Source organism: Musca autumnalis, unplaced genomic scaffold (genome assembly GCF_047663935.1).
Source record: "Musca autumnalis isolate F117 unplaced genomic scaffold, ASM4766393v1 scaffold_1, whole genome shotgun sequence".
NCBI lineage: Eukaryota > Metazoa > Arthropoda > Insecta > Diptera > Muscidae > Musca > Musca autumnalis.
This window is the reverse complement of record NW_027411644.1, coordinates 275,542,249-275,563,607: the sequence shown is the minus strand read 5'-3', so window position 1 is coordinate 275,563,607 and position 21,359 is coordinate 275,542,249.

The window sequence follows — 21,359 nt, the reverse complement described above, 5'->3', positions numbered from 1 at the left end:
GATATGCTTAGGGTGTCTACTATATAGTCCAGTATTCAAATATATAATATAAAGTTCATAGCGCCCATGATTCGGCCATAACCTAAAAATTTCTATTTAAGAACCATCAAGGCGTTTACTATGATGGTTCTTAAATAGAAATTTTCAAAATAGTCCACGCCTTGATGTTCCATGAATAAAAATTTTCAAAATAGTCCACGCCTTGATGGTCCTTGAATAAAAATTTCACGCCTTGGTCCCTGTAAAAATATTTTTAAAATAGTTCACGCCTTGGTCCCTGCAAAATATTTTTAAAATAGTCCACACCTTTGTCCTTAAAAAATTATTTTTACAACAGTCCACGCCATGGTCCTTGAAAATTGTTTTTACAGCAATCCGCGCCTTCCTTGGTCTTTGAAAAATATTTTTTAAATAGTCCACGCTTTAAAAAAATATGGCCTTAAAAGATATGGTTCTTCAACAAATATTTTTAAAATAGTCCACCCCTTGATGGTCCTTGAACAAATATTTTCAAAATAGTCCACGCCTTAATGGTCCTTGAAAAATACTTTTAGAATAGTATACTTCACGTCTTAATGCTCCTTGGAAAATATTTTTAAAATAGTGCACACCTTGACGATCTTAAAAAAAATATTTTTAAAATAGCCCAAGCCCGATTGAGGTTGAAAAAAAGTTCTTGAACAATTATTTTTAAAATGTGAAGTGTTTTAATACTTAATGATCCTTGAAACATATTTTTAAAAAAGTCCACGCCTTGAACAAAAAAAAATCACAATAGTTAACGTTTTAATGGTCCTTGAAAAAATATTTTTAAAATAGCACACGCCTTGATGGTCCTTGAACAAATATTTTTAAAATAGTGCACTCATTGGCAAATATTTTCTAAATAGTCCACGCCTTTAAAAAATATTTTCCAAATAAAAAAAAATATTTTCAAAACAGTGCACGACTTAAAAAAATACATATTTTCAAAACAGTGCACGCCTTGAATAAAAATTTTCAAAATAGTCTTGAATACAAATTTTCAAAATAGTCTTGACCTTTCAAAAAAAGTCCTTGAACAAATATTTTTAAAATAATGCACGCCTTGGAAAATATTTTCTAAATTAAATTTAAAAAATATTTTCCAAATAAAAAAAATATTTTCAAAACAGTGCACGACTTAAAAAATACATATTTTCAAAACAGTGCACGACTTGAATAAAAATTTTCAAAATAGTCTTAAATACAAATTTTCAAAATAGTCTTGAATAAAAATTTTCAAAATTGTGCACGACTTTATGGTCCTTGAACAAATATTTTCCACGCTTTGGTCCTTCAACAATTATTTTTACAACAGTCCACGTAAAAATATTTTTAAAATAGTCCACGCTTTGAAAATATATTTTCAAAATAGTCCACGTCTAAAATGTCCTTGAACAATTATGTTTATGATCCTCCACGCCTTAATGACCTTGATCAATTATTTTCAAAATAGTCCAAGTCTTAATGGTACTTGAAAAAAAAATTCAAAATAGTGAAAAATATTTTTAAAATAGCCAACACCTTGTTGGTCCTTGCACAAATATTTTTAAAATAGTGCACGACTTAACATTTTATTCAGAATAGTTCACGCCTTGAAAAAATATTTTCCAAAATAGTCCACGCCTTAAAAAAAAATATCTTCAAAATAGACCACACCTTAAAAATATATTTTCCAAATAGTCCACGCCTAAAAGGTCCCTGAAAAATACCCCAAAATTGATGGTTTACGCACCATATTTCAAAACTATCCACGTCTAAAAGGCACATGAAAAATTATTTTTAAATTCCTCCAATATTGATGGTGAGTGAAAAAAGGTGTTTGAAAACCTCAACAACTTGATGATGCGTGGAAACATAGTTTCAAAACAGTCCACGCCCTGATGGTCCTTGAAAAAATATAACATAGCCGACTACAGCAACATTTTGCTGATCAATTGATGCATACTCCTTATCGGCATGTCGCCACCAGTCTTATCTTTGCAGAAGAATGGACCCTCACCATACCCTTTAATCCGGTGTTTTACATTCTGGTAAAATTTTCGCACTTCATTCTGAATCCTGAACATCTGGAGTTTCTCATTCTCACGTTAATCCTGCTTTATTTTTTTCTTCAAAAAATAAATTTCTCCTCCCTCTGCATCACGCAATATTTTTCCAAAGCGATTTTGTTGCTACTGACTGCCCTGTATTCTGTACGAAACTCCTATTCATACCATCTTTTGGTACCGAAGTATAGATTTTGCGGCAGTTTGAAAAGAGACAAGACAAGGAGTGCCGTTTTCCAGTATGTCCCACTTTACATCGTTAGAAAGGTGATATTATCTACTTTCATTGTCAGGTTTTGGAATAAAACGTTGAATTTTTCTCCAAATAAATTTTTTGCCCATTCCGACCCCTGAATACGAGTATTATCCGGCAAGTACAAAAATCAGTAGTCTTCTTCGCCATTAACCACAAACATTTCGTGACGATCCGATTGCGACCTGTAGCGTGATTTCAAAAGAATGGAAAAATGGGATGTATTGCCGACTATTGTGATATCTCCGTTATTTGGCCACCCATGCCAATCTAATTCGTATCATTGTAAAGATGGGATTTTCTACTTTCATAGTCAGGCTTTGCTTTTGGAATGTCGCCAATCAAAGCTGTGATATTCGTCATTTTAATTAAAATCGCGAAAATGAAAAGTTGGGTTTTATTTGCGACTATTGTGATATCACATCTTTCGAAAGGTGACGTTTTCTACTTTCATTGTCAAGTTTTGCGTCTGGTATATCCCTTATAGAAGCTGAGATATTCGCTTTGGAAAAAAACGTTGACTTTTTCTCCAAATAAGTTTGTTGCCCATTCCGACCATCACCAAAATCAATAGGCTTTTTCCCCTCCGCGACCCCCATCAACGATTCTATCAAAATTGCAGACAGACTGACGGACGAACCACATAACCAGATCGACTCAGCTCGTCGAGACATTAATTTTGGTATATATAAGTATGGGTCGACGACCATTATTTCGATGCGTTACAAACTTATTGGCCAAAACCAACTTATAATACCCTCTCCAAATAGTGGTGTAGGGTATAAAAAGACTCAAAAATATCATGAATAAATTAAATTTATTTTTGCTTTATCGTGGTGAGAAAGTCAATGGTAGAAAAAATATTTGTTTCCCATATTTTGGCGAACTTTTGTAAAACTTTATGAAATTGTCTGCTGGGTACAAACCATGGTAGAGCAAGAAAAGTTAACAGCTGACTGAACTGGGCTGTAATGTTAGTGTCAAATTCCATACGACATTTTTTATATTTATTTCTATGTTCGATGTATATTAGGGATATATATTTTTTGGAGAAAAATATATTCATCAGAAAAAAACTATTTCCCATAAAGACTTCTTCATAAAAATGACATGTATCCTCCTCCAAGTCCGAACGACGTGCCGCAAACTAAAACGCCGCGTATAGAGGCGGTACAACATTTGTTAATATGGTGTGGTATTTTAAAAAGTTTGAAAAAAACCCTAATAAACATGTGTTTTTTGATTTCAAAAACAAGAGATTGAAACGGCTTTTCATTGAATTTCCAGCGACCTCAAACATATTTGTAAGAATTATACTTTCTGCGAGAAAAAATGTATTTAGTGGAATGATATGAAAACATTCAAATTAAAAATCTAACGAGTTTTCATTCATGTTTTCCAAAATATTCAATCAAATGTGAAAAAATATTAGTTGTTTAAATTCCAATCATTTATAGACATTTTATTATTTTGTTTACATTTATCTTTGACACCCCAGCAAACCAATCGTACCGACATCTTAACGAAATCGGAACAAAATTCGGACGATACGTCCGATGTCTGATCCGAAATCGTAACGATATCTTAACGAAAGTTGTATGAAGTGGTTGACATAATTTCGGAACAAAATGTCGGATCGAAATCGATCGAAATCGGTACAAAATCTGAACTATTTCCGCTGCGAAAAATCGTTTAGAAATCGAAACGAAATCTGAACGACGTTGCTTCCGAAATTGTTCAGACATGTCGGACATCCGACATTTGGTTTGCTGGGACGTTACAAATAAAAACAAATTCCTGTGTGGTTGTTGTTGAGTTGTATTCGTTGTAGTACTTACTTTACCTTCTTTGTTCTACCATGGGTACAAACAAACAACACAAACAGCTTTTTAATAAATGCAGAAACTATCTTCTGTCAGGGTGAAAAATTAATTCATATTAAGGAATATTTAATGCAAATTCTGTCTAGGACATTACTAGATTTAATGAATTTAATAGGTAGTTCTTAAGGTAACAACCCATGGTAGAACAAACAAGGTAAAGTTAGTACTACAACAAATATAACTCAACAACAACCACATAGAAAATGGTTTTTGCTTGTAAAGTTAGTGTCACCGGTATATGTAAACAAAAGAAGGAAATATCTATAAATTATTGGAATTAAAAAAAACTAATACTTTTTCTCATTTGATTGAATATTTCGTTTATTTATTCATAATATTTATTCATAATATTTGAAGAACAAGAATAAAAAATTCGTTCCATTTGAAATTTTAATGTTTCCATATCATTCCACTAGATGCATAATTTCTCGCGGAAAATAGAACTATTGCAAAAATTTTTAGAATCGCTGGAAATTCATTGAACAGGGAAGGGCTGTTTCAATTATTTGTTTTTGAAATCAAAAAAGCACATGTTTATTAGGGCTTTATTTTTTATTAACAAATGTTGTACCGCGTCTGTAAGCGGTGTTTTAGACCGGCACGTCGCACACTGGTCGAAACCACTGATCTAGCGGCGCGAAAGTCCAAAAATCAATCTATAAAATTGCAAAATATTTTCCATTGTATCGATTACAGACACTTTGCTGACAAAAATTTTGTTTTTTCATTTTTGTTGTTGTAAATATTCATTCAGTTATTTACTATCAAATACAATAAATTTTGCTGCATCAGATTTTGAAAAATTTGTTGCTAACAAATTGTCTTCATATTTGTTTAAATGTTAAATAAATTCGTAATAAAACTGAACATAATTTATTTTTAATGAATGGGTGTGACTTGAATTATAAAAAATAGTTTTGTGTAAGGAGGTACATAGTTATATAGCAATAAATTTAAAAAAAAATATTTTTTTAATTTTTTTAGATTTTTATTGGTTTTACGCGCTTTTTCCATCGAGTGCATCTTGTAAACTTGGCCGAACTTGGGATCGATTATTTTTTGGGGAATTAAATTGGAATCTTTGGATACCGAATAACCACATTAGGGCTGCAAATATTTGCAAATCTTCTGATAACTGCACTTTTAAAATGTGGGATTTTGCTTGAAATTAATACTAATTTAGCTGGACATTTGTATGTGAGCTATATCAAAATATGGACATATCATGAGAAATTTTTGCAAGGAGGATTTCTACCCCCGGAGACTCTAAAATTCCATATTATAGCTAAATCCGGCAATAAATATGGGATAACAAGTAAAAATTCAGAGAATCGGGGGTTACCATAAAAGTGGGCTACATCAAAACTTAAATACACATTGAAAATGTTTTGTAAGAAGATTATACACGTAGTGACAACACGAAATGCAAAACAGCCAAGTCGGTTGAAAAATGTGGTCATGATATTCAAAATACCTTAAATCGGGTGGTACGGTTACATGGGGACAATATCAAAACGTGCACCTATGTCGATAATTTTTGGTGGAAATGTTTTGTGACCACTAGGAACCCTAAGTACAAAATTACAACTAATTTGAAAATATGGCTTAAATCCTCCAAATACGGAAAATCGGAAGGTACCGTTATATGGGGGCTATACCAAAACATTAGCCAATATTGTTCATTTTAGTCCATTTTTACCCACGGACGCATGCTGTGTTTGTGCAAAATTTCAGTAACATATCTCAATTCGTTTTTATGTTATTAATTTCGCACCTCTAGATCAGTGGTTTCGACCACCGTGCGTCGTTCGGATTTGGAGAAGGTTACATGTCGTTGATATGAGAAGTCTTTAAGGAAAATAGCTGTGTCTTTTTACGTGATAATTTGTAATAATTATTACTAATGTTGCAGATTTTGACAGTTGTATAAAGGAAATGTTGCCGAAAAAAATGTTTCAGCAACATTTAGTAAGTAAAAAGACACCCCTAATATTTTTTGTTGAATGATAAACTTTTTCCTCAAAAATATATATCCCTAATATACATCGAAATTAGAAATAAATATATAAAATGTCGTATGGAAGTTGACACTAACATTACAGCACAGGGGCTGATTTCTTGTTCTATGAAAATTTGAAATGAAAAATATTTCCTTTATAATTTTTTTCATTTCACAGTTTTCTCCTTTATAAAAGTTTTCATTTCACATTTTCATAGAAACAGAATTTAGCCCCAGTTCAGTCAGCTGGGTATTGCTGTTACCTTATATTATTCTACCATGGTGACAACCCTGGGAATCTACATGATATATCGATGCCTTACTTCCATACACACAATCAGTGACGTAAATTTTCATTTTTCCACTTTTATCGTCCACTTGCCACCATATATATGGCCCAATGCCTATCCAAGCATTGGGAACCACGGTGGTGTAGTGGGAAATAAAACCGCCCTGCACTCAGATGGTCTGCGGTTCAAACCCTGACCAGAACATCAACATTTTTGGCTGTGACAGATCCATTCAGTGTAATATCGGCTACACATATTCAGTGTTTCAGCCATGAAAAACTTCACTAAAAAGTGGTGCGACACGCCGTTCGGGCTCGGCGATAAGAAGTAGGCCCCACATTATTGTGCCAATATTATTGGCGTGTGCTCATTGATAAAATAGAAGTCCTCCTTGTCCTTTCAGGAGTGTTATGGAAACATATGAATGTATGTATTTTACTTTTATCCTTTCACTCAATGCCAAATAGTACTAAATTTAGTACCCTTTAGTACTTTTCGTATATATTTGTACACATTTCCAAATCACCTCCTTACATAAACAAAATATCTCGACCGATATTAGCATAACAATTTTGAAGATTTTAACTTTTTTCGTTCCAATTGGTACACGTTTAGTACCTTTTAGTACTTGTCGTAAAGTTCGAATTCCCAAAAAAACATTTAATACAACTATCTTGCCCTCCTCACGTGTCCCAATTTTCCAGCTCAGAATTCTAGCTCACTCGTTCGCCTAATACGAAAGGTAATTTGTTTTGTACATTTTAGTACTATTCTCTTAGTTCCAGGCCACACTAGAGCGATCTCAATGAAATAATTTCATGAAATTAGGCGTTCTTAGATCGAGTTCCATACTGAAGTAAATTTATGACATTTCTGTAGTGGAGATCTCGGTCTAAGAACGCCTAATTTCATGAAATTATTTCATTGAAATCCCTCTAGTATGGACCGGGACTTACGAACACACATACATTTGAAGGAATCTTCACTTAGAATTTAAAGATTCTAAATGTAGCCTTTTCGCCTGGAAGTTGATTCCCAGTAAGTCAGTCAAATGGTACACATTTTAGTACATTTAAGTACTTTTCGTAACCCTTCTATTACGAAATTTCAAAAAAAAAACTGCCAAAACAACCACCTACGCCCCAAGACTTACCCACACCGAAAATTTCAAGATCCTATGTTCCGCCTTTTCGCCTGGGCATTGACTGTTATGCCTGATTTAGACTATGCTGGATTTAGCAAATCCAGTGGATTTAAGTTGTCATTTTCATACAACATATGTCAAATAAAGCCAGATAATTGCTAAATCCAGCGTAGTCTAAATGAACTTTTAGTCAGACACCATAGCTCAGGTATTAAGAAAGGAGTTTGAGGTAGTTATGGAAATAGGAGTGAATGAGATACGAGTATATATTTTATTAATATTTAGAGAACCGCGACAACATATTGAGATAATGAGTGGTTGCAGTAATAAAACAAAAAAAAAAAAAAATAGCAATCGTTTGATATAAAAAAATCAAAATCGTAAGTCATCGATATGTATCATGGTGCAAGAAAGAAGGTGATACAATAATACCAACCGATGTCTTCATTTACTGTCAAAACATATTTGTAATCAAAAATAAATAACAAATATGTATTTCGCTTCTATAAAGAATATATGTATGTGAGTGTACAACATCAACATTAAGGCTTCGCGAAGAATATTTTACCGCTTTCTACTATCTTTTGAGGATCTTTCGCACAAAAAAATTTTACAGCAAATGAAGACTACGGCCTGAATTCGCCTCAATTCGCTTGTTGGATCAACTTCTTAAATTTGCCTTGATATGTATGAATGTAATCGGTGGAATGCGATGAACTTAATACAGCTTTATCAGATTTTGGAAAAAAGTTTAGAGCACATGCACCTACAATCATAAACATATTTCGATGGGAGGAAAGCACTTTTTAGCCTATGCTTCTTCTTCTATATACATGTAGATGGATTTACAATGGTAACACTATCTGCTCCAAAGGAAATTGTGTATTCGGTGTGGATTTTCTCCACTCTCTGAATTACAATAACATCATATTGAATACTTTATGAAACTGATCCTTATTTGAGAAAACATACCCACATTGCATGGCACCTAATGTGATCTTCCTATTCATAACTTATTCCATCCATTATATCAGCGTCAGGCGATTAGGCGCCCGTGTGCGCTCATTTACCGTTGCTCTCTCCACACACACAATTCAACCCATTGAAAACGCATGCACTCACACAATGACACCCCGTAAAGTATGCAATAGAAAAGTATGGTGCCTGACCCTGCATTATATGGAATAATGGAATAATATCATACTTCCTCTTGATTTGAAGATATTTCAATATGGGTCCGATTAAAGGACTGTCATTGTGTTTAAATATAAGTGGTTTTTATAGGAAGTTTCAGAAAAATATGACTCTGGTCACACTGTGATGTACATATAATGAAAATAAATCTCAACATTGTCCAACAAGTAAAAACGCACCCACACATCAGCAACACAGTTGTGTGTGCACACACTTATGACCAATATCCTTCCTGCCTCGAACGCCTCTCGCACAACACACACACACATTCGGCATACACAATTCAATCGCAAAGAAACCAGTAGTGCTCGTTGGCTCAACCCAGAAAATCACCTTTCAATGACGTAGACAAAAAAGAGACAAATTTTCAATTCACCTCTGTTGGCGCTCATATTAATTGAAAGTAAAAACTCTCGCTCTCCTTATCGGTCTCTCATCTTGTACCAACACACACAAACAGAGGACACATGATTCCTATTTTGTGTTTGTAAAATATTCAACCAAGGAAAACTGTTGCACGGACCAGCGTTTGTATTTGTTGCTTTGTCCCTTTGCTGTGTGTTCCTTTCTTTACCACCGACAACAACAATCAGTTGAATGTGAGCGGGAGAGTATGTGTGCGTGCCTGCTTCTTGTTTCACTTCTGGTGGGAATTTGTAATTGAAATGCAAAACAGGAAAAAAATATCTGAACATCTGAACAACTTCATGAATTTTTCATGCCCCGTGTGAAAGAGGTCATGGCGGGGGTGTGTGCATGATGGGATATAACGTTAAATGTCGTTATATTATTACTAGATACAATGTTGCTAGAAACATTGTTTCGTTGTGTCCACCAGTTTGTATTGTCAACATGTTTGTTTATAATAGGTTTGTCCTTTTACGTACTGAACTTTACTGAACATTGTTTCTTCAGTAATGTTTAGCAACATTTCAATTATACAATTGTCAAAACTTTACTGAAGAAAAAATGTTCAGTAAAGTTCAGTACGTAAAAAGACAAACCAAACATTTCATATGAAGTCTTTCAAATGTGTCAGAAAATTTGAAAAAGTAACGGATGTATATAACACAGAAGCATATTTGCTTTTTATCAAACATTTAATTGTAAAATATATTTTTCCTTTCTTGTGGTTTTGATTTGGCTTTCAGGTCAGAAATTAAAAAACAGTAGATTTTTGTTTTTTATTTTATTTATTTTCCAAAATTTCGGTAAAAAATATATAAATTTCGATGGATGACGTAGGGGATGAAAAATCTAGGTTCACTTCAGTGAATGAAAAACTCGCTACAATTCGATTAAAAGTTGTATTTCATTAGCGACTATTGCGATATGTTCGTTGTTTGACCACCTACGACAACCTACTTTACATCGTTAGAAGCGTGATATTTTCTACTTTCATTGCTTTTGGTATACCCCTGTTAGAAGCTCGATAAAAAAATTCGATAAAAACATTGAATTTTTCCAAATAAGATTTTTGCCCTTTACGACCCCCCCCGACTCGGAAGTTAAAACATCTGGTCTCCAGCTTCACTCTAGAGACTGAAAGACTTGCTACAATACGGATAAAAGCAAAATCCTTCAACATCAGCTTTATTTGCGCTCATGATCCCACTGAAGACAAGGACGAACAGACCAAAGATATACTTTACGAGCGCTTAGAAGAAGAAACTTATGACCGCTGCCCTCCCCATGACATTAAAATTATTCGAGACGATTTTAATGTCAAAATTGGAAAGGAGAATATCTTTGGGCCAACGGTCGGGAAATTCAGTCTCCACTGTGAAACAATGGTATGAGGCTGATAGACTTTGCAGCGACAAAAAGCATGGTACTTAGCAGCACCAGATTCAAGCATCTCGACATTCATAAATACACCTGGCTGTCTCCGGGCCAGAAAACAAGAAATCAAATTAATGTTGGATGTACGTTCGTTCCGAGGAGCAAACATAGATTCGGACCACTACCTTGTTGCAGCAAAGGTACGTACCCGGTTAGCGAATAAAGTACGAACAGGCACAACACGAAAGTTAGACAACGGTAAGCTGCAATCACAACAGATAGCCACAACATATTCCACCCAACTGACCCAATTGCTTATCAAAGCACTTCTCGTACCGATAACATATCAGCATAATGGCAAAGTATTGCCCACTCCATGCAAACAGCCACAAAATCCATACCAGAGAACTCCACCAAGGAATCCATGATATGATCAGGAGTGTCGTGCTGGTACCGAAAATATATATGACATATATGGCTAATCTGCAATCAGTAGCAATGCGTAGCGTTGCGAGAGGGGTATTTGGTACAGGTACATCCTCCTTTAGAGACCAACAAGCTAATTTGGTAACTGATATAGATAGTGTGCTTAGAATATGGAAAGAACATTTTTCCAAACTGTTGGTATCCAATTGTAGCGAAGTCGACGAAGATACCACATATCTAATCCCAGAAGATGGTATTGAATGTATACCGCCCAGCCAAGATGAGTTTAAGGCAGTAATAAACCGGCTAAAGAATAATATGGAGCAGGAGCCGATGGCTTACCAGTCGAGCTGTTTAAAACCGCAGGCGACACACTGATAAGGTGTATGCATCAGTTAGTTAGCACTATCTGGCAGGAAGAACGCGTACCCGACGATTGGAATCTGTGTTTCATGTGTCCCGTCCATAAGAAAGGAGACAAGACTGTATGCTCTAACTATAGAGGCATAAGTCTTCTACCTATTGCCTATAAGATAGTGTAAGGGATGTTATGCGAACGACCAAAGCCTATGGCAAATGAAATAATGGGACCATACCAATGCGGCTTTAGACCTGGCAAGTCCACCATTGACCACATATTTACCCTGCGGCAAATCCTGGAGAAGTCCCAAGAGATGCAAATCGGTACCTATCACCTTTTTATCGATTAAGGAGATGACTTTAACTGATAGGTCTTCAGTTAAAATAGGAAAGAACCTCTCCGAACAATTCAGTACCAAAAGAGGTTTCACACAAGGAGACAGCATTTAGTGTGACCTATTCAACATCCTGCTGGAAAAGGTTATACGAGATGCAAATGTCAAAAGAAATTGCACAATCTACAGCAACAGTCACATGTTACATGCTTATGCTGATGACATTGAAGATAAGTAAAGGAAGTAACTTATACCTTTAAGAAGGTCGAAGAAGAATCAGCAAAAGTGGGTCTGGCGGTAAACGGCGAAAAGACGAAGTTGATGGTGTTGTTGCGCGTCAACACGTCCATAAAGCTCGGACCAACAGTGGATGTGGATTCCTATAATTTTGAGGTATTAAAAGACTACGTCTACTTGGGTACCGCCATAAACACAACAAACAGTTGTGAAATAAAAAGAAGAATTGTATTGGCTAACATATGCTACTTTGGCTTAAGTAAGCAGCTTAAAAACAAAGCCACATTTCGTCAGACAAAAACAACGCTTTACAAAACACTGATACTACCCGTGCTAATGTATCGTTGCGAAGCCTGGGTACATTCGCAAGCAGCCAAGGCAGTGATTGGTGTGTTTGAGAGAAAAATTCTTCGAAAGATCTACGGACCAATCTGCGTTGACTGTGAATATCGGCGACATATGAACCACGAGCTGTATCTGCTCTGCAACGACATCAGTATAGATTAAAGTATCGAGATGCAACGATTGCGTTGGCTAGGCCATATCATAAGAATGAGCAATGATAAGCCCGCTAAAAAGGCGTATAAATATGGGCCACATTGTGATGGAGCAAACAAGTGGATGGCGAGATGAAAAGGTGCGGTATTCCAGAAAGCGAAGCAGCAAACAGAGAGAATTGGAGATTGTTCCTTAATTCGGCTTATGGAATAAATGTTCTGTAATGAGTCAGCTAAGTAAGTAAGTAATATTTCGATTACACTGTGCTACAGTGAAAATTTGCAGTGGTTCTGATGCATAAATTCGGTATTGTAGGAGTCCATGGAAGACGAAAATACCTGTGGTTTCTTTGGGTCACTTCGTTTTTTGATTTTATAACGGTAAATGTAGTGAAAAACGGGGTTTCTTGGATTTTCAAATTAAAACGGACATAACTTCTTTTTTCCGCAATGGAAGGTAACAGCTTATTTCTTATTTAGAAAAAGCCATAATATTTAAAAATCGGGTAACAAATGGTTAAGTTATAGTGATTTAAGTGTGACAAAAACGCATTAAAAAATAGGAAAATGCTTTTCCTGATGCTCTAGGCTGCGTAGAAGACACCAAACTGCGTAATTATTTACTTTTATCAAGAAGGAAATTTAGTTAGCTTTACAAAAAAAAAACAATAAAATCGGTTGAAAAATGCGTGAGTTATGGCACTTTTTTGTTTTAACTTTTTGGGGTTTCCTTTATTAAAGTTGGTACCTTGGTGCGTATGATTGTAGTTTGAATTTGTCTAGTTAATAATTACGCACAAGGTACCAAACTTTTATAAAGGAAAAACCAAAAAGTTAAAACACTAAATATGGCATAACTCACGCATTTTTCAACCGATTTCACTGGTTTTCCCCATTTTGTAAAGCAAACTAAATTTCCTTCTTGATAAAAGTGCATAATTACGTAGTTTGGTGCCATCTCCGCAGCCTAGAGCACCAGGAAAAGCATTTTCCTGTTTTTAATGCGTTTTTGTCACACTTAAATCACTATAACTTAACCATTTGTTATCCGATTTTTAAAAGTCGGCTTGTTCGGAAGACATGATTTTCACCTTTTAAATAAAAAAACAGCTGTAAATTTCCGTTGTGGAAAAAAGAAGTTATGTCCGTTTTTAATTGAAAATCCAAGAAACCCCGTTTTTCACTACATTTTCCGTTATAAAATCAAAAAACGAAGTGACCCAAAGAAACCAAAGGTATTTTCGTCTTCCGTGGACTCCCGCAATACCGAATTTATGCATCAGAAACCCTGCAAATTTTTTCACTTTTGTAGCACAGTGTTATCGTCGATGATCATCATCAGGAATTTTTTTAAAAACCAAAAAAAAAAGGGATAAACAAAAAACATGTGAGTAATAATTACATTTCATATTTTTATTGCTTGCTAATAGCCACTACACATTTTCACTTGATCGCAACTGATTTCCAACTAACGAAAAATTTCTCAATAATGTTCCTGTATATCTGGACGCAGTTTTCTTTGTCCACATTGTAGTTCATTCGGTTTTCCACTGGTACGTTTATCTGTGTCAGTTACCAAATTACCTTGCTGGTCTCTACAGGAGGATGTACCTGTACCAAAGCCATCAGTTTGATGTAGAACTTTAGGACTTCATTCTGGCTCCTGTACATCTCAATTTTTTCACACTCCCGCTTTTCCATTTCTCTCGTTTCCCTGCGAAAAAGACGTTTCTCCTATATCATTTTCTCCCGATACCTCTCTCGTGCGCTAATCCAACACTCTCGAAGAATGTCTCGCATCTATTACAACGATATAAATTTGAATTCTTGTTTTCGTTTGTTTCGGAAACAGCCAGGTGCCCCTATGAATGTCGATATGCTTAAATCTGGAGCTTCTAATTACCATGTTTTTTGCCGCTGCAGCCTCATACCATTGTTTCACTGTAGACACTGAATTTCCGTCCGTTGGGCCAAAGATATTCTCCTTTCCAATTTTGGCTTTAAAGTCACCAAGAATAATTTTAATGTCATGGGCAGGACAGCGGTCGTATGTTTCTACAATAGTCGCTAATGAAATCCAAATTTCTATTTTTGCGATTTTAATAATAATGACGAATATCACAGCTTTGGTTGGGACCAAAAGCAAAGGCTGACTATGAAAGTAGAAAATTCCATCTTTAGAATGATGCAAAGTAGGTTGGCGTAGGTGACCAAATAACGGAGATATCGCAATAGTCGGTAATAAATCCCATTTATTCATTTTCTTTAAAATCACGCTACAAGGAAGAAGACTACTGACATCGGTGATGGCCAGATAATATTCAGGGGTCGGAAAAGACAAAAATCTTATTAAGAGCAAAATCAACGGTTTATTTAAAATCTCCTAGGATGTGTAGAATGGTAATTGAAAAATCAGTGTCCAAGTCTTTCCTAAAACAAAATCAGGATAAAACAAGTAAAAACGGAAGACTAAATACCAAATTTCCTATATTTCGGTAAGAGAATGTGGCTAAAACTTAAAAAATACCGAAAATCAAGAAGTACGCTTCTATGGGGATGTAGGAAGACGTGGACCTATAGTAATAATACTCCTCTGAAATATTTTATAACTCTTGGAAGACGAAATAACGAATTTCAGCCATTTCGGTTGGATATTGACGTCACAATCTTCAGTATTACGAAAATCGGGAGGTACCGTACTATGGGGGCTATATCGAAACGTGGATCTATACCGACGAATTTTAGTCAGAAATGGGGCAATATGAAAGCGTGGACCTGTACAGACATATTTCTGGCGAACAGTTTTATACCACATTGAAGACTAAATACCAAATTTCAGCCACTTTGGTGGAATATTGAAGACACAGCCTTCAAAATACAAAAAATCGGGAGGTACCTTTCCATGGGGGATATATGAAGGCGTGGACCAATACCGACAAATTTAAACCACCAACGTAGACTAATGGCCTATTTCTTTAAGACGATTCGAATTCAAATTCGTTCGAATTATTACCAAACTCCTGTTTTTGTAGAAAATGTTTGTGTGATTGAAAACAAAAATTAAACAAATAGAACAGAACAGAAGTTTGGTATTAGTTCGAACGAATTTGTATTCGAATCGTCTTAGTGAAACTGGCCTTAAGTACCAAATTTCAGCCATTTCGGTGTGATAATGAAGCTAAAACCTTCAAAATTCCGAAAATCGGGAGGTACCGTTCTATGGGGGCTATATCAAGGAGTGGACCGATACCCACAAAATTCTGGGAGAAAGTTGTATACCCCTAAAGAAGACTAAGTACCAAATTTCAGCATTTTGGTAGGATAATAAAGCTAAAACCTTCAAAATACCGTAAATCGGGAGGTACCGTTCTATGGGGGCTATATGAAGGTGTGGACTGATACCGACTAAATTCTGGGGGAAAGTTGTATACCTCTAAAGAAGACTACGTACTAAATTTCAGCCATTTTTGTAATGAAGCTAAAACCTTAAAAATATCGAAAATCGGGAGGTACCGTTCTATGGGGGCTACATCAAAACGTGGACCGATATATCCCATTTTCAATACCAACCATCCTGCAAGTAATAAAAACTTCTGTACCAAATTTTGACTCTCTATCTTTAAAATTGCGAGCTGCATCTTGATTTCAACAGACAGGCATGCGGACGGACGGACATGGTCAAATCGACATAGAATTACTTTATAGGGTCTCCGACGAATATTTCGATGTGTTACAAACGGAATTACAAATTTAATAATACCCTCCATATGGTGGAGGGTATAAAAATCCGTAAGGCCCATAAGAACGTTACAAGAAATACGATGGACTGGAGAAGCCATCACTACAACACCAAAATGTGTCATGATGTAAAGAATGAGTTTGGTTGCGGATTTGTAGTTAGTCGGAGGTTAAAACATCTGGTATCAGGTTTTAACCAGGTGGATGAAAAACTTGCTACAATTCGGTTTTGTTAGCGTTCTAGCCTTCACGTAAGACAAGGTAGAGCATCTTTTACGAGCCCCTAAAAAATCATATGACCGGTGTCCTGTCCATGACATTAAAATTATTCTTGGTGATTTAATTGGAAGGGAGGTATTTTGGACACAACAGTCGGGAAATTCTGCCTCCACAGTGAAACATCTGACAATGGATTGAGGCTGACAGACGTCGCAGAAAAAACCTGGTAGTTAGCGATACCAGATTGAGGGGTTTCGATATTTATAAAAGCAACTGGCTTCCCCAGATAACAAAACAGTAAGGAAAGTGTCAAAGTCGGGCAGGACCGACTATATGATACCGTACAATACAACCATTTATTTCATTTTCTAAATTTCATCAAAATGTCTGTCCAATTTTGTGTTTGGTGCCTCAAATACATGAAATTGGGCGAACATATATGTATATGGTAGCCTATGTTGAAATCATAACCGTTTTCATAATAATGTAGCGAACTTATTTCTGCACCAGATTCCGTCGCGCATATCAAATTTACTCAAAATTGGACATAGCGTGGTTGATGCACTAAATACCTCAAATCGGGCCAACATATATATTGAAGCTATATCCTATATCCAACTCTTAATCGATTTCAATATAATTTAGCAAACGTATGTATTTCCAGTCCGAATTTGGAGGTATTTTCCAAATTGCATCAAAATTTGACTGAATTTGCGTGTTTGGTGCACCAAAGACCTCAAATCGTGCGACATATATATGGGATCTATATCCAAATCTGAAACGATTTGAATATAACTTGGCAAACTTTATTGTGGTGCAAAATTGGGCATAGCGTCATACAAAGCGTGCTTGGTGCACCAAATTAGGGATAGGTAATGGAAAGCAATAATCGATTTTTCGACTTTGGTCTAAAAATGCGATTTTTTTGGTCTGGCGATTATTTCAGTTGTCCTTTAACTCGACTTTTTTCATAACGGCAGAAAATCGATTATAATAGATTTTTCGTCGATTTTCGAGTTTTCTTTTGAAACTGGAAAACCGCCAAGTCAATAACCTGTGTGCAAACTGTAAACTCGATCACAAGATAATCGATTATGCGACAGACAAAAATGGACTACGATGAATAGTCTTTTGACTGCAAAAAAAAAAAAAACGATTAATAGATTAATCGAAAGTCGACTAACCTATCCCTACACCAAATACCTCAATTCGGGAGAACATATGTATATATGGGAGTTATCTACAAATCTGATTTTCACCAAGAGACTTAACGTTCTTCCTATGGCTAAAACAATATCTTCCCCAATTTTAAGCTGAATTCATTGCGAGCGAACGGACACACATGCATAAATCTACTCAGAAAGTGATTTTAGGGATTCTTTCTTGTAACTTTGGACCTCTCTTTTAATTCATTATATGGTGATTAGAATGACCGACAGTAACACCCGAGTAACTAATGCAACGAAAACACGGCTATGTGTTGCTGTACTGGAAGAACCATTGCCTGCTCACGTATATGGTCCACTGAAGATATGAAACGGCACCCCTTGCAGTTTTCAGGGCGGCGTTGCGATTGGTTTGAATAGTTTTCCTTCACGTTGCACTTATATTCGCCGACCAAACTGGCGCCGCACACATCAACCCATCGTGTTATATGTGGTCAACAAGGTTTCTTTATATGTTTCTTTCTAAGTGCTACCAGTTAGGGACTCGAGGACCTTGTTCCTGTATTTCAGCTTGTCATAGATAGCTGTGGCATGCGAGGTCGACGTGAACATGCTGTCGAATGTGACCCCTACAATTTTGTGGTAGTTTGCGGTCGGAATTCTGCTACCATGGACCATGACCCTTAAGGGTTTTGCTACGGGGGACAAATGCGAAATCGGTCTTTATGATTCACGTTTGCTGGTATCATTGCCTGGCGTCAATAGCGGGACCACCCTGCCCATTTTCCAGACTTTTCGGACAGGTTGAGAATTTAAGTGAGATACTTGACGCCCGACATATCCAACTATTTCAGTATTACCATGGAGATTCCATTAGGGCTCGACTCCCGGTACATGCAACTGTTTCAGCATTGCCATGTATATTCCATCAGGACCCAACGCTTTGGATGATTTGGCGTTCCTGATTACATTCGTAACATCATTCGTTGTAAATTGTAGTGTTCAGGAAAATATGTGCAGAAAGAGATCTAATGAAACGGAGCACTCTTCCTTCTCTTCGCTCTGTCAATCATTCCAGGACAAACTGTCGATTAAAATAACTTGCAACTCTTCAAATGATTTAACCACTTTTTCCGCTTATGTTCACCGACCAACCTGTTAACATCCAGTGTCAACTACCTGACTATGGGGTTATTTGGGTTGGTACAACGAAGCTCATCACGCTCATTTAATAATCCCGTCACCTGTGCAGTGAAGTTTTGTATAACTTCGGATATTCGACCAGCAGGTATATGGCGAGCGGATGCAGCAGTGATGATGTCTCGGAAAGTCCTTCCAGCTACCCGAACATAAGAAGGGTTGGGAAGATCTTTGAAGCGGTGATTAGTTAACTCTCTGAAACTCGGCCAATTAGCTTTCACATGATTGATGAAAGGGCGGCGTTCAAAGGTGATGAACTCGGTGGCTTGCTAATGGATTTAAGTATGGGAAGAAGAGGCCTGATCCAAGAGACGCGACGTTCCCAGGTAACGTCATTTGTCAGACCAGATGACACAATGGTTATGTCTAGCGAACTGTGACACTCTTCGCTAATTCTGGTAGGGGTGTCCTCATTGACCGTGCAAAATGTAGAGCTATAAATCTGCTCAGCCAGCACTATACCCATCTGGTCGTTTCCAAGGACCGAATGCAACAACTCCATTGCAATTAAATTGCAAAGAGGATGTATTTTCAGGGATTGAAACAACAACGGCGGGAGTTAAGTGCTGCGTGTTGGGGGTACTGCGGGGAGTCGCTTACTCCGATAACGACGACTCGCTGGGGCGTTAACACAGCCCCCATGTCGCAACATAGTCCCTCGCATGGACGAGCCCAGAACAACTCTTTTGATGCACACACTCCCTACATCTATTGCATCTCACCGAAGTTTAAGTGCGGTGGATCAGGATGTGACAAACTGAGAATATATAAATTGGTTCTGGGTTTTCCTTCGTCTCAGCACGAACCAAAAGAATCAGGAGCAGGCATTCCAGGGTATGCTGCTCGCAACACATATTGTGTGGCTCCGTGACAATCCGGTACGAATGAACCCGCTTCTGTGGGTTAGAGCCTTCGTTTACCTCGACAGCGACATACACACATCAACACAACACATCAGTTGTGAAATAATAATAACAATAGTATTGACCAACAGATACCACCTTTGGGCATGTCAAGGCAACTTAAAACAAGTGAGCCAAGGCTTTAGTCGGGACGGGCTGCCTATGTGATACCCTACACCACTAGCCCTCTGCATAAGCTTTTGACTGGTAAAATTCAAAATATTAAAATTCGGATAGCTTAATATATCAAATAAAGTCACTGGATTCCCAGTCAGGGATGTACTGTGGATGACCCATCAATTCCACGTTTTGTCGGGCCAAACAGGCGCTGGTTTGATTCGATGTGTGAGAGCTCGCATTGTCATAATGTAGAATGGTTCGTCTTCTCTTCTTAATTTTTCGAATTTGCTTCGAAGTGCTACTTTAATGAACAACTTTCGTTAGATATGGATCGCTTTCGAAGACCTAAACGGGCGATTCCTGTTTTGTTTTGGGCTCCTAAGCATAGATCCAAGATTCGTCTGCGATGATATTATAAACGTCGTTTGAAGCACAACGATCGTTTTTATTCACAATTTCTTGCATCAATCCACAATAGCCTCTTTTTGAACGTTTGTCCAATTTTTGCTGGATCTAACGAGAAAAATCCTTCTTTGCGGTTATGTGGATGCCTCTATCTCACGGTATATAACATTATCCGTTCACGCACAGCTTAATTTTTTTCTGGCACAGCGCAATTTTACGAAAAACCTGGCCAAAAATCGAAAATAAAATTGTATAAATTTTCACTAAATAGTGTTATAGTATCCCATTGCGCGTAGTTATGCACAAATATATGTATACATTCCTTGTTAAGTAAGTGGGTATAAAAACAGGACAAAGTGACCCTATTTGGAATTTTTGTTTTTCTCAATATTTTCACAATAAATGAAGAAAAGAGTTGTGAGTAAGATCGAGTTGGGCTGTGTACCTTACCCTTTCATAAAAAGGGAAGAGTTTTATACCGGTTTTCATCGAAACATTCTGCAGATATTTCCACTTTTCGTTTATAGGTGATATTTTGTCCTGCAGATATGCACAGATTTTCTTTGATTCAGAATGTCAGAATATAGTATAGGGTCACTTCCTGGCGTGTGGGTATAATTTAGAGTTTTTATGTATTCTAGGACCTATAGAAAAATTTTATGGCAAACAAATTTCTAGAATATTTTGATCTGATACAATCACATTTTATAAGAGATTTTAAAGATTTGTGTAAAAAGGGACCAAAAAGACTTCATTTATGACTCGCACGAGGGTTAATTTTTTAAGAAAAATATTCCTCTTATTCTTGTCAGTAAAGTTCTTAAAGACACCATATACCTAAAGTGCAAGGATTCCAAGTAATCTTAACTCAAATATTTTCAAAACTGTAGAAATGGTAGAAACTGGTGTTTTGGCAAAATTGATACCGATATTTCCTTGGTATGTAACACAAACAGAGATTTGATTTCTTTAGTGACTTATAGTGAAATTTAGCGGAAAACATTTTTGTCTTTGACGCCATCCTTCTAAAATGATGTTTTGTATGACAATTTTGCCAAAACTCACATGTAGTATGTGTTTCAATTTGCATATTTTTGGAGTTTAGGTAAGATATAGAGTTTTCGTGTATTCTAGGACGTA